The sequence below is a fragment of the Argiope bruennichi genome, chromosome 3 (assembly GCF_947563725.1).
Source record: "Argiope bruennichi chromosome 3, qqArgBrue1.1, whole genome shotgun sequence".
NCBI classification, from domain to species: Eukaryota; Metazoa; Arthropoda; class Arachnida; order Araneae; family Araneidae; genus Argiope; species Argiope bruennichi.
Window position 1 is genome coordinate 129617316 of NC_079153.1, and position 5920 is coordinate 129623235.

Genomic DNA, 5920 nt, shown 5'->3' on the forward strand with positions numbered 1-5920 from the left:
TGCAGGGTCGAAGTTTTTTTTATTCTTTTATTTAGCGAATTATTTTACCATCAATTTTTCAAATTTATTTTTGAACCATTAGTTAAGTTTTGGTTCAGAATAATCCCAATCAAAACAGGGAAAAAAAACGTTTTTAATTAATTATCAATAATTTTTTTTTATTATTAATTTATTTTTAGTTGTCATCTACTGCTTTCTCTTGGAAATACGTTTTTAGTGTTCTTTCAAATGCCCTTAGAAAAAATAGTCATAATGTGAAAATATCAGCCGGATTTAAACGGTACTTTAAAGTACCGTCGGTAAATAAAGGGTTAAAGCATACTTTTTTTTTCCACGCAACAAACTTATTCCTCAATTTTACTCCTCTCCCCTCCACCGATAATTTATTCAATCAGCATGACAGTGAAGGAACAGAAGGAATGATAATTTGGTAGCTATATATACGTGATAATTGGTAGTGAGATAATTAGGATAATTAAAGCAAGATAATTTATCCTATCATTGTGATCTCAGGTTTGGCCGCGGCCTGGTGGTAAAGTCTCGGCTTCGGAATCGGAGGATTTCAGATTCGAAACCCGATTCCACCGAAGAACCGTCGTGTAAGCGGGTCTGGTGCACTTTTATCATCGGGGCCAAATGTCCTCCCGCTGGTGTGGTGTGACGTGAAGAGGGGGGGGTGCCAGTTCAGGTGTCGTCCTCGTCATCTGACCGCGGTTCAAAATTACAAGGTCCGTCCCAAAATAGCACTAGTGTTACTTTAAAACGGGACGTTAATTATCTAGTGTTAACTGATTAACCCTATTTACGCCATTGCTTCGAAGCACATCTGTGTCAAATTTGCTAGCTTTACATCCAGTGATCTACCTTACAGAGCTTCAGCAGAGAAATATACACACATTCGCCTTTTTTTTTTTATTAATAGATATATTTTAGTGATACATATAACTGAGTTGATTCACCAGCTGTTGCATCTTTTTTTGAGTAACAAAATAAGAATGTCTCACTTCGGAAAAGGTTAAAACGTAAACTTCTAACTATTGCAAGCCTTATCATATTAAATATGAACTCCTTTTTGAGAATATCTGTAAATCTCCCTTTTCCACGGTGGGATAAACATTGCAGGAAAGCGATATTACAGATTCGTATATACGTGAAAATATAAATAATAAGTATGGTATATATGTTTATATACTTGAACATATAACAAATAGAAAGATATTGAACAAGAAAAAAATGCTTCCTTCACTCGAATATTGAAGCGAAATGATTAAAAAATAAAATAAAAAATAATTTAGAGTATAAGAAAAGTGACGGAGAAAAATTTTGGAAGAATCCCCATAAAAACATTGAAATGCATTTCTTGTGCATTTGCATCATTTGACAATGTGTAATTAGTTATTCGAACTTAGAATCGAATTATTCTGAGCTGTAGTGAGAAGAGATCTAACACTCATTTAGTTTGATTAAGTTTTCACAGAGCGGCAGTAGATTTTCACAACCATATTGCAGTTATAGAATGCGGTTAACAAACGATTTTTCTCTTTCAATGCAATACCCGCATGGGATTGTCAATGTGAAAATCATCGAAATCAAAACCACAATAACATGAATTAAAAGAAAATTATTAAAGCGATATAAAAAATAGCAATGATTTAAAAGTTTATTTTTCTTCTTGATAATACTAAGGCATGTGGAACTTCAGCTAATAATTGAAACAAATAACCGAGAGTGTAGACATGTTAAAAAATAGAGGGAAAAAAAAACAATGAAATTCGAAAGTTTGCTGCAATAATTATACTAAAATTTTAGTTCTGTAAAAATAATTTCAAGATTCTTAGCATAATTATTCTTTTTTGGCACCTTGCAAGTCAAGATTGGAAAGACATGTGGCAAGCTACTCGTGTCACGTGTCTTTTGTCCCTTATCACCATAAATAAAGCCAAAAAAGAAACAAAAAAATCTTCCTCCCTGCGTCTCCATAGAAATCTGGCTAAACTCTTTGAACTCATCAGAAAAAAATGAATAAGATAAAATATTTCGACTACATTGTTTTAAATGTGGAAGAAAGTCCTTTATCAGCTTACGAAATTTGTAAAAGAAAACAAAATTAAAATGTTAAAATTTTAGTTTAAATTTTTAAACTCTTTTTTTATATCATTGTTTTTGTAACATTTCTGAAATTAGATTAGATTCCCAATATAATTTTGTTGAAAAACAATTGCTTGCCCTGTCTAAGGATATATCAAATGTTTTTCTACAATATACAGAAATTCTATGGGTTAATATATATGAAAATTCCTACAAAACAATACACAATATTTTACATTTTTTTTTTGTCGATATTAAATTGAAGGTTCGAATTTCGGAGGAATTGAGTTACGATGTCATATTTCATAATTGTAAGGTGACATATTCATCTACGATCACTACAGGCATGTACGCATTTTGTTTTATAAGTGAGGGAAGATAAGTGAAATATCAGTAAGAAAAAAAAATATCTGCAAATATTCACACACATAAAAAAAAAGGAAAAAAAAAATTTGAAATAATTGCAGCTTTTGCTGTAACTATATTGGGATAAACTCTACTGATTAGCTATTCAATCCTTGGTATAAAATTCCTTTTTAATGCGTAATTTTCACGATTTGTTAATTACTTCGAACTACTTTCAAATAAGCAAAATAAGCATTTTACTTAAATGGAATTCAAATAAATATGTTATTACAACTTATGATGTTAAAATAAATTTTTAAAAGGTCAGTTTTTAAAAAATGTATTGGTTTTAGTAGAGTAATTAATATTTTAAAATTATTTTCTAGTTTCTATTTATAATTCAATGCCATTTTGCTTCCTTGAAATAAATTTCTCTCAAATTTGATTCCAAATGTCATCAAAATGAGATTAAGTTAAAATGAGTTACTGATAATTAAATTTTGAAAATATGAAACATACTATATTGTTATCGTGCGTATACAAATGCAGAAGATTCCAAAATTCTAATGAATAACGAAGTGAGTGGAAAATTGATTACGAACTTCCATGAGTGAAAAACTGAAACAAATGAAATAGAGCGTTTTTATTTTCTCGTACACGAAACATACAAGCAGAAAATATTGTAGTCATCAAACCGAGTTGGAGACTTTGTTAAATCTTCACATTTCAAACCTCATGGAGTTCAAAAGACTTATTTTGGAATTCTATTTGCCTTTTGTTCTGTCTTTCATTTGTAAATTATCTGCCAACACGATAATTTAAAAATGAAATAAAGAAAAATCAAGGATGGCATTTGGTATGGGATGTTTACACCAAAATTGTAAATATCCATTAAATTTTGAATAAAATCCATTCCTAAGAAGTTTGTCCTGGTTCTAGTGAAGTCGCTTTCTATAAAACTTAAAGACCTAGACAAATAAAATTTTGTATCCAGTTTTACCATCATAAGATTAGATCCAAATCATATTTTGATTGAAATCTGTGAAAGGATTAATCGTCTGTTTGGCTGTACTTTCACATGCATATAACCGCCATAACTCAAAAAAGCAACTTAAATGAATTCAATCTGATATATTTTCTTGCTGTTAAAATTACTGTTATTTATCAAATTTTTAATTTAGAAAGATACTAGAATGCATATTCGATTTTTTTTCTGCTATAGTAAAAATAAAAGAAACTCTCATACGTAGGACTAGGAAAACTAAAATTTGGTAATACGTGACATGCCCACACCTATGGTTTGCAGTTTTTAACGAGGAGGAAAGGGTGGAGTAAGATTACATCTTTATTGGAGAATATGCGAGAAAATTTCGAGGCAGACTACTCCCACTTTTTCTAAATGATAATTGAAATTAAATTTTGATCAACTGCTTTTAAATATGGATTTCTTAAATATTATGCAATCAAAAACACTTATAAGCGATACCTAAAAATAACGTCCAGTCAATTTCTACGTTATAATGTTATTTCTAATGTTTCAAAAATGTCTGTTCTTATGCGTCATATAACCAAATATCCTCGATTGTAATCCTCTTAAAATTTTATCCCTTTAAAAGTACCAAAAATGACTCTTTTACTATTCATTCGATATCATGCATCATGCTCATTCATCATTATTGATGTTTTGCTTATAATTTTTGTGCCATTTCAAAATTTACAAGAAATATTTATTCTATTTGGATCAGTTAAATTGCAATGCCATTTTCATATGGTTTCTACATATATGCTTTAATATTCGAGCCATGATTAAATGCTCGGAAATGCAATAAATGGTGTACGCAATAATGTATGCAATAAATGGGAAAAGTACATTAATAAATATAAAAAAATATTTGCATTATTTTTCTTGGATTTCAGAAAAAATTATCGCAATAAACCAGTGGGAGCAATCTCCTCGAAACTGCTTCGAATGCTCCCTTATGATGCTTCCTCCCTCCCCCCTTAAAGATGCTATCACTCTTCCTTCTCGTATAAAATTGGAAGATCATAGACAAAGTCATGGTCTCTTCGAGTGCTCAGATTTTTATTTTCTTAAATGAGAGTGATATTCCTTTTAATAAACGAAAATTAGCACTTGTGCATCAAGTTTATGCTATTGTCAACAATGTTTACGAAAAATCAACCTTTTGAGCGAATATAGCACTTTTACTGAATCGGACATGTGATCATTCGCGATTAAACACTAACATGCGGTTATTACATAGGTACTAGAAAATCGAATATGTATTTTGGATATTTTTTACAGATTGACTGAAATCAAAAGTTGACATAGAGCTACAATTATAGTCACATGATCACATGACAAATTTCATTTCTTTAAGTCAGTGCATTTTGGAATTATTGCGTTTACATGCTTGCAAAAGTTCACATTGATAAAAAATCAACCTCTCAAAGGATTTGGTTCCAGATTAAGTATGGATCTGCATTATAGATGCTAAACTTGCTTATTAATTTTCATTTATCTTCTTTACGTTTTGTAATTAGCGTGCTGACTTGTAATAAGAACAGCCAGACTTCCTCTGAATGGATTTCGTTTAAAATTTGATATAATCCACAAATTATCTACACTATATACTTAATTTCATCCGTCAAGCTGAAAGAGTTTCTGAGCAATCTTCACAAGCAGAGTGACGCACATATAGTCATTTGGGGGGGGGGGTAAGGAGGTTTAAAACGTGGAAATTCGACAAAATCTGGAATTTTTGGCGACTACATTACTTTCTCTTCGTATTCAAGGGAAAAAAAAACAATTATTTTTCTTTCAGTTTTTAAAACACTTTAAGCTTTTCCATTGACAAATTTTTATTTTATAGGCGCTATTATTTGATGAAATTTTCTTTTTATTTTATAAAAAATTCAAAAATATAATTATTTTATAACATTTGAAAAATTCCTCCCGAACGTAGCCACATATTTTAAATGCAACTTTTAAACTATTCATTGGTTATTTCTTCATAATTTTACAATGGAATTCTTTATCTTATTTCATAAATTTATAAATTTATTCGGAATCCAATTAAATTATTTTTAATTGTATAAAACCTTTGAAAAATATAAATCATCACCCATTTTTTACTTTTTTATCATTAAAAAAAGATTTGCACTCAAAAATTTATACTCTGAGAATACATGCTCTTCAATATTCAATCACCAAAAAGTTTATTCTATGACTATTCATCATCGTCATTATAATAATGGTCGTCCATCGCGTTGCTCATCTGCAACCAGAAAGCAACTGCTTATTTTACTATTTTTTCGGACGGTGGTAAGCTTTTTTTATGAGTTAGCACTCCCATTTGACCTCCTCCTCGGCACAACTGGAAGCAAGATCGTTGTCCGTACGAACCCTCTTGTGGTTTCAAACAAATCGTACGGAAGCCGGTTTTAACAAGTTCACTTGGAAGAGGCGGGGGGAGTATAAAAGTCT

General features: G+C 30.4%; 1 protein-coding gene across 1 annotated transcript in view; it reads right to left on the minus strand.

The window, feature by feature from the left end:
* LOC129962718 (protein Aster-B-like) overlaps positions 1-5920 on the minus strand; it is a 53715-nt gene that overhangs the window by 45776 nt on the left and 2019 nt on the right. The window lies entirely within an intron of this gene.